Source organism: Lolium rigidum, chromosome 4 (assembly GCF_022539505.1).
Source record: "Lolium rigidum isolate FL_2022 chromosome 4, APGP_CSIRO_Lrig_0.1, whole genome shotgun sequence".
Lineage (NCBI taxonomy): Eukaryota > Viridiplantae > Streptophyta > Magnoliopsida > Poales > Poaceae > Lolium > Lolium rigidum.
The window spans coordinates 167,916,468-167,926,135 of record NC_061511.1 but is presented as its reverse complement, the minus strand read 5'-3'; the positions used below and the strand labels follow the sequence as shown (position 1 = coordinate 167,926,135).

Below are 9,668 nucleotides of genomic sequence, written 5' to 3'. Positions count from 1 at the left end.
GCGAGAATAAAAAAATTATTACGATTGAACTGGAAATAAAGTATAGAGCTCAACTGAAAATTAAGATACATGGACAGATTCGAATGTTGGAGTCATTCAGTCATACTCGTAGTCGCCGTGTCGTCGTCGCTGGCATCGGGGTCGCGGTAGTGGAACCTCGGCGGGTGAGTACGCGTGGGCTGGGACTGAGGGTAGCGCAGGCGGGGGCCACGGTAGGCCATGACGCTCTGGAGAGTCCGGCCGCGCCACCACAGCCGACGGCCGTCCTCGTTGAAGTTCGAAGGAGGCGGGCCGTCCTCTTCGTGCCTGGCAAGCGCACTCTCACGTCGATTGATGAAGAAGCTGTCCCAAGTCGGGCTGTAGTCGGGATGCCACTGGGGATTCCTCCGCTGCTCCGGCGTGAGCTCGAAGTAGTAGTGATTTGTGATGGCCATCTGGCGCGCCACACCTAGAGGGACGGGAGGGTCCGGTACGCCTCCGACGCTCAGCATCCAGCCGGTGGGCACACGGTAGCCCGGCGGGCGAGGTAGTTCGAGGCGCAAAGCGCCTCCGCCTCCCGAGGGGTTAGAGATACGACGGGAGCCATGTGAGAGAGTGATGAGAGGTTTGCAGATATGAGTCTAGATGTGATATGGAAATGGAGGCCAAGCCTACATATATATAGTGAAAAATGGTGGGAAGACGGAGGCGGAAAGCGGTGGAAAGCGTGGGAAGAAAATAGGCGGGAACGCAGTGGCGCCGAAAACTTTCATCCCGGGTGGGGTCTCAAACCGGGATAAAAGATGCATGGGAGGCTTAATCTGGGGGAGGCTTATCTGGGAGGGCTTACTTGGGGGGGGGCTTATCCGGGGGATGCTTATCCGGGGGGCTTACTTGGGAGGATTAGTCCCGGCTGCTGGATACAACCGGGACTAAAGATGGTTTTTGTGTCATCTAACAAAACTATCGGTGGGATAATAACGTGTGGGTAACATTTAGTCATGGCTGGTGGGTGCAACCGGGACTAAAGCTGTCTCCAGGATAAGGACGCGTGGGTGGACGCACTGCTCGATGAGATAAAGCATGTAGCGCACGATGCCATGTCTAAGGAACAAGACAAAGTAGAAGCGGCGCCGTGCCTATAAAAGGAGCATCGATACGCCTTGGCAAGCAGATCAACAAGCCAAGCTAGCTGGTAGGGAGAGTTTCATCCCCATGGATGGAGGAAAGGGTTGGGAAATCTCACGTGCCGTAGCTTCTCGAAGATGTCGTTGGAGCACACGCCCTACGGCATGTTCGGAAGTTGCGCCACGGAAAAATTTGCCTGCATGCCCGTGAAAGACTACATCTCCTCTAACAGTACTGGGGAAAGGGTTGAGAAATCCCCCGTGGTGCAGCTTCTCGAACATGTCGTTGGTGCACACGCCCTACGGCATCTTCAGAAGTTGCACCTCGGAAAAATTTCTATGTAAGCCCGTGAAAGACTACATCTCCTCTAACAGTATTGGGGAAAGGGTTGGGAAATCTCCCGTGGCGCAGCTTCTCGAAGATGTCGTTGGTGCACACGCCCTACGGCATCTTTAGAAGTTGCGCCTCGGAAAAATTTCTCTGTAAGCCCGTGAACGACTACATCTCCTCTAACAGTGTTGGGGAATCTCCCTATAAATATGGTACAAAAAGCCAACCGTCTCCACTTTTAATATCTTACATACAGGTACATGATTACATAAAAATAAATGGGAAATTGATTGCCATGTTGAGATACTCATTTGTGCCATGAACATTCTTCAATTAACTTGATGATGGAGCATCTTCATCATTTAACCTTCTTCGGTCGTAACCATGGAGCATCTTCATCATTTAACTTGATGCTTGGGTCAATGTTCACTCTGAAGGGTGGAATTTCATCTAACTTATTATAATCTTCTGACATGTCTATCTTGTCCTCCACTCCCACGATGTTTCTTTTTCCAGAAAGAACTATGTGGCGCTTTGGCTCATCGTTTGATGTATTCGTTTTTTATGTTTCCTTTTTCTTGGTTTGGTAGACATATCCTTCACATAGAAAACCTGGGCCACATCCTTGGCTAGGACGAATGGTTCGTCTCTATACCCAAGATTGTTGAGATCCACTGTTGTCATTCCATACAACTTGTCTACATGAACCCCGCCTCCTGTTTTCTTGACCCATTTGCACCTAAAAAAAGGGACCTTAAAAGAAGGTCCATAGTCAAGTTCTCATATCTCCTCTATGTAACCATAATATGTGTCATTTGGGCCTTTGTTGTTTATTGCATCGAAGCGGACACCACTGTTTTGGTTGGTGCTCTTTTTATCTTGGGAGATCGTGTAAAATGTATTCCCATTTATCTTGTACCCTTGGAAAGTCAATACATCCGAAGATGGTGTCTGGGACAACAAGTACAGTTGATCTTCAATAGTGCTGTTATTGAGGAGATGTTTTTGCAACCAACCGCCGAAAGTCGACATGTGTTCACGTCTAATCCAATCATTCGACTGCCCCGGGTTCTGAGAGCGTACAAAATTCTTATGTACACTGATATACGGAGCCACCAAGGTGGAACTTTGTAGAACTGTGTAGTGTGCTTGAGTGAAAGAAATCCCGTCCCTACATATCATTGATTTCCTTCCTAGCGTGCCTTTTCCACTTAGTCTCCCGTCATGCCGTGATTCAGGAACACCAATCGGCTTAAGATCGGGAATAAAGTCAACACGTGAACTCAATGACCTCCTCTGTTCCATAGCCCTTGGAGATGCTTCCTTCTGGCCTAGCACGGTTATGAACATATTTCTTTAAGACTCTCATGATCCTCTCGAAGGGGAACATATTGTGTAGAAACACAGGACCGAGAATGGAAATCTCATCGACCATGTGAACGAGGATATGCATCATAATATTGAAGAAGGATGGTGGGAACACCAGCTCAAAACTAACAAGACATTGGACCACATCATTCTACAACCTCGGTAGAATTTCTGGATTTATTACCTTCTGAGAAATTGCATTGAGGAATGCACATAGCTTCACAATGGGTAGTCGAACATTTTCCGGTAGAATCCCCCTCAATGCAATCGGAAGCAACTGCGTCATTATCACGTGGAAGTCATGAGACTTCAGGTTCTGGAATTTTTTCTTCTCCATATTTATTATTCCCTTTATATTGGAGGAGAAGCCAGACCAAACCTTGATACTGCTCAGACATTCAAAAAATATTTCCTTCTCTGCTTTTGTAAGAGCGTAGCTGGAGTAATGACGTCCTTTATCTGTCTCATGCAGTTTTTGGGGTCTTTCATACGTTGTTGGTCCTCCCGTGTTTCTGGTGTATGTTTTGTCTTCCCGTACACGCCTAGGAAGCCTAGCAGGTTCACGCAAAGATTCTTCGTCACGTGCATCACATCGATTGAAGAGCGGACCTCTAAGACTTTCCAATAGGGTAGATCCCAAAATATAGATTTCTTCTTGCACATGGGCACGTGTCCGGCAGCGTCATTCGGAACAGACCGTCCGCCAGGACCCTTTCCAAATATTACTTCTAGATCCTTGACCATACCAAATATATCAACACCATCACGGTGGGGAGGCTTCTTCCGGTGATCAGCCTCACCGTTGTAATGCTTGCCTTTCTTTCTTACGGGATGGGTATGCCTAAGAAATTGATGATGCCCCAGGTACACGATCTTCTTACATTTATCCAAATAATCACCTTCGAGCTCATGTAAACAGTGCGTGCATGCATTGTATCCCTTGTTTGACTATCCTGAAAAGTTACCAAGAGCAGGCCAATCATTGATGGTTACGAAAAGAAGCGCCTGTAGGTCAAATTCCTCCTTCTTGTGCTCGTCCCACACAGGAACACCTGGTATGGCCACAGCTGTAGAAGTTCTTCGACTAATGGCTTCAGGTACACATCAATGTCGTTGCCGGGTTGCTTCGGGCCTTGTATCAGCACTGGCATCATAATGAACTTCCGCTTCATGCACAACCAAGGAGGAAGGTTATATATACAAAGAGTCACAGGCCAGGTGCTATGGCTGCAGCTCTGCTCTCTAAAAGGATTCATGCCATCTGTACTTAGACCAAGCCTTAAGTTCCTTGCATCCTCTGCAAAGTACGGGAACTCTCTATCGATTTTTCTCCATTGGGACCCATCAGCAGGGTGTCTCAACATCTCGTTTTTCTTACGGTCTTCTTTGTGCCATCGCAACAACCTAGCATGCTCTTTATTTCTGAACAAGCGTTTCAGCCGTGGTATTATAGGAGCATACCACATAACCTTGGCAGGAACCCTCTTCTGGGCGCTCGTCCTCAACATCACCCGGTCATCTCGTCTGATCTTATACCGCAATGCGGTGCACACCAGGCATGCATCCAAATTCTCGTACTCATCGCGGTAGAGGATGCGATCATTAATGCATGCATGTATCTTTTGCACATCTAATCCTAGAGGGCAAACAACCTTCTTCGCTTCGTACGTACTGGCGGGCAATTCGTTACCCCTTGGAAGCTTCCTCTTAATTATTGTCAGCAACTTTCCAAATCCTGAGTCAGTGACACCGTTCTCTGTCTTCCATTGCAACAGTTCCAGTGTGCTACCTAGCTTTTTATGGCCATCTTCGCAAGTTAGGTATAACAATTTGTTGTGATCTTCTATCATCTGGTCGAAGGCCAACCTTTCCTTTTCAGTTTCACATTCGCTCCTTGCATCAACAATGATCCGACCAAGATCATCATCAGCAGGCTCATCTGGTGCCTCTTGATCTTCTACTTTATTGTCTTCATTGCCTTCTGCAGTATCACTGTATTCAGGGAACATGAGATAACTGTCATCATCCTCTTCCTCTTCTTCATTGTCTTCCATCATAACCCTTCTTTCTCTGTGCTTGGTCCAACAATAGTAACTGGGCATGAAACCAGATCCCAGAAGGTGGCCGTGAATGGTACTCGAGTGAGCGTAATTTATGATATTCTTACAGTCAACACATGGACAATACATAAAGCCACCATGTTTGTTTGCCTCAGCCACGGCCATAAAATTACGCAGGCCCGAAGTGAACTCGTCAAAGCATCGGTCAATGTACATCCATTGCCGATTCATCTGCATGATATAATTAAGCTTATCAAAAACCATTACAAAACATCACGATTAGTGAAACGATGTATATATATACACATGCATTTTATCAATGACAGATGAAAGGATAAAGTTGTTAACCTCGATGGAGAAGAAAAAAACAAGTTAAGTGTGGCTTGTTTTGTGTGAACTCAAGTGGAAAAACCTCTTAAGCATTTCATCGAACACCTCTTGTGCATGTGAAGAGAGCAAAGCAATACACCCCTCTTGTGATAAGAAGTGAAATAATGGCTAAGTGTGGCTCACACTTGGGCAGGGGCAAGGTTATATAGGCAGATGGGGACTTTGTCCCGGTTGGTAAGCCAAACCGTATCCAAAGGGTGGGCCTTTGGTCCTGGTTTGTATTACAAACCGGGACTAAAGGGATCAGAGGCCTAACACAGCCTGCCGCTGCCACTTTAGTCCCGGTTCGTTTCACAAACCGGGACCAGAGGCCCCAAACGGACCGGGACCAATGGGTGGGATCGCCCAGCGCGGAACGAACCGCGACCAATGCCCCCCATTGGTCATGGTTTGGTTCAAAACGATGACATTTGCTACCAGGGGCTTGGAACGAAAGACCTCTTCTCCACTAGTGGAAAAAAGTGCGTAAAAAACTTGCTGCTCCCGGAGTTACAGAATGGTTACATCAGGTGAGAGGCAGAAAACCTAATCAATTAGGGGCTCATGGACCCAATTATAATCATTCGCAGCTAAACCCGTCAAAGACGGAGGTACAGAACCACGAATAGACCCAAAGCTGCCCTTCTTACCTAACTGCGCCAAACCATGTGCCAGACCATTGCTTGCACAGTCAGCTTACAAATGGAAATAAATTGATAGAGATTCAGAAGCTCATGTCCTTCGGGAAATCCACTTTGGCTCATAGGAGCATATGAATACGTTGTGTGAATATACATTTTAAAGTGTCAAAAAATTCTAAAATAAATTTTTGCATGTACATCTAGACATTTTAGGTTCGTACACAAGTTTTCAGAAAAAAAAATTATGTGTCCCTGAAAAAAGACAAATTTTTATGCTCCAACACAATTACGTACAGTACATTTTTTGTCTTTTTGTACATGCCACATAAAATGTTGTTTTTCACGAAAACTTGTGTACGAACATAGAATGTCACGATGTACACCAAAAATATTATGTCAGAATTTTATAACATATTTAAAATTATTTTTTAATTATTTTGTATAATTGGAGCAAATGCTCCTATGAGGCAAAACACCTTCTCCCCTTTGGCATATAAGCTCCAACAAGACGAAGTATCCTTTACTTTGCATTGTAAAGTCTTGACAGTGCGCAAACAATCAGATTCTAAAATTGCATATGGGGCTTGAAGACTGATTAGGGATTTTAAACCTTGAAGACACGATAGAACCTCAGCCTCCTCTGCACTCGCGCACCATGGAATGACCACTTGTCCCAGATGGTCACGGATAATAACTCCAATACCGGTCTTCTTGGTGGACACATCCCAGCCTGCATCCACATTCGCTTTTAGTTGCCCTTCAGTTGGTGTTGTCCAGTTAGAGAGCCTGGCTGAACCTTCAGGTAATTGATGTTCAGAAGAAGCTGCTGCTTTGCCCTTTGAGTCCGGCCTCGCTAAATTGACTGAAGAATAAGACTCCAAGTAATTAGCTATGAAGGATGCTGATGCAACTACCGATGCCTTCCGGACTCCATGAACGATGTTGTTTCTAAGGTGCCACGACTGCCAGAGCAGGAATATAATCTTCGCTCGTATGGAGGGGGAGGATGTACTTAGCAGGTGCAGCAGCCATTCTTTGCTATTAATTTGGAATGCTGACTCCGGTGGGAGGGTCCAAATTTTCTTCATCTCTTCTCGATAAGCTCTGGCCAAAGTGCATCTTATGAGCACATGATGGTCATCCCTCCACTTCAAGACCACAAATAATGCATGTTTGATCAATCCTGGGCATTCGGTGGTGAAGGCCCGAGCGTACCGCCAAGGTTGATGTGGTTGCCTTCAGGCAACACCCGTAGCTTTTGCGGGACCTTTGCTTTTCAAACCAGGTTCCAAATTCCTCTATCACCCTCAGGTTCTTGCACTTTAATCTAATATATTTCATTTAAGAAGTGATCCTAGTTTAGTTGGTTAGAGAAGTGGATGTACAACCCACCCATCCAAGTTCAAGTTCTTAGGGATGCAGATTTGAATTCTTATTATTTTCAAAAATTCTCCGTAGGGGCTTCCCCTATCGTATTTCTCAAAAAATACATTCGCAAAAAAACTTAGGTAAATAGGTTAGACTTGAAGAAAGTCGTGAGCTTTACTATGTGTCCTTGCCTCTCAGAACATCTCCAGCCGCGTCCCCCAAAGGAATTTGGGGCGCGCCGGATAATAATTTGTTCCTAGCCGCGCGCCCCAAAGGCCCTTTCCGTCCAGCGCGGCCCAATACGGTTTCCGGCGCCCCGAGCCCGTCCCCGCTACACAGGGTACGCTCCGGGCACGCCGGACACAACGAAATGCGAGGCCAGGAGATGCGGGACCGACGCGTCAGCGAACGGACGCTCAACCGCCGCCTACCTAGCGACGATGCAGTTGCCGAGAAGGGGAACCGTCGCATTAGCAACCGCGTCGATCAACGCGCGAACCGTCGGAATAGAGCGCGAACTCCGCCTAAGAGCAACCGCCGCTCTTTTCGATATCTGCGCCGTCGTTCATCCATGCTCCATAATATGCACTTTCCGATCTACAACCGGTCGGCGCCATTCATCGAAAGCTTTTCTCCCTCACAATGACCGACCTCTCTCAGCTGCCATCAGACACCGACAGCGAGGGTAATCCGCCGGGATGGCACCATTGGTGGGACAAAGTTGCGACGCCTAGCAGCGATGATCCCCCGCCGCCGGACAACGAGGAGGAATGGGAAGCCGTGGAGGAGGAGGAGGAGGAGGAGGAGGAGGAGGAGGAAGAGGCTGAGGAGGCGGCGGCGGCCCGGGCGAAGGGGGGCAGAGGCGAAAGCGAAAGCGAAGGCGTAGCCGGTGAGCACCGTCGACGACGAGGAGGGCACAAGTTCCTCCGATGCGTCGAACGACACCTCCTCTTCGAAAGAGGTGACGAGAAGGAAGCGCCACCGTGAGGACGACGAGGTGGGGCCATCAAAGAAGAAGTAGTTTAAATTTTTATATGTAATTTTTTTATGTCTTTTCGAATTTCATATGTAATTTGTTTATGTTGCACCGCTTTGAATATTAGTACAACAATATTTAGTACAACGTTACCCACATATTTCTTCTATCTATTAAAATAAAAAATACAGTATTTTAATTTTGGGGGCGCGTTTGGGGAACGCGGCTGGGGAACGACGTCCCCCAAACACGACATGAAGGAAACACGTCCCCCAAACGATAAATTCGACACTATTTGAGGGCCGCTTTGGGGCTAGAGATGCTCTCACCCACTCTACCTGCCAGCTTCACCCTCTTTCTCTCTGCAGTACAAAATGCCTATCACATAACCTCTCAATCCATTTATATCTAGGGTCATTTATCGTCCATGACCGGCTTATCAGCTTTCTACTTGCACATGCCTCTCACCCACTATACCTACAAGTTTAACCATCTTATTCCCAGTTCCTTCACTATACAATGCCTACCAGATAACCTCTCTATTCACGTAATAGCTAGGGTCAGTTCTCGTCCATGACCGGATTATCAACTCAGTCTGTCATGCCACCATTGTTCTAAAAATTGTAGGCATGGAAGGTATAGGGAAACAAAGTGTACGATTACATTTTCTAGAAGACACCAACTTGTCAACGTGGACGGCTGCCCTAGGTTTACAGGTCTGAAAATTCACACAAGCGTGTCCAGATGAGAAAGTTGTAGAGCCTTGCACGTTCGTGCGCCTCCTTCCATGCGAAAGCGACAGGGACAGTGCAACCATAGTCCTTCCCGCCACCATCATCAATCGCACGTACGCGCTTCAGCACTGCTCGTACACCGGTGTCTCCTGTCACTTTGGTGCACGTCGCACGCCCTCGGCCCTCGCATTTGTCCAGGCCATTCATAATCGTGCACAACAAAAACAACTATGCCATTGTATTGGCCGATGTTGAGGCCAAAAAACAATCAGAGTGTAGAACTTTTTTTTAGATCAATGGGGATCCTTCCCTAGCTCCATTTCATTGAAAAGAAGCCATACAAAATTCAGAAGCTAAAAAAACGAAAAACGGAAAGTAAACCAAGATCCTCCTGACCTACATGCTAAAGATTGATGGGGAAACGGTTGCCATCCTAACTGTCAAATGCCAGCAACCTCTGCATAGGCGATTTACACAAAAATAACCCTTTGTGGGAAAAAAACGCGCGAAATAACCCTTTAATCAAACTATTTCACGCCTCTAACCCTTTTGTGTGATGCCCTCACCTGTCTATGTGGTGCCGATGGGAGCGGCGCCACATATTGTCGGCTGGCAGGCTCGAGCCACCACGTATGACAGAATGTGTGGCGCCCTTGCGAAGAGAGCCACACGCCACACAAAAGGGTTAGAAACGTGAAATAGTTTGATCGGAGGG

The 9,668-nt window shown here is 46.9% G+C and overlaps 1 pseudogene; it reads right to left on the bottom strand.

The window, feature by feature from the left end:
* Positions 1 to 1,795: 1,795 nt before the first annotated feature.
* Positions 1,796 to 5,081, bottom strand: LOC124647767 (annotated as a pseudogene).
* Between the last annotated feature and the right edge of the window lie 4,587 nt (positions 5,082 to 9,668).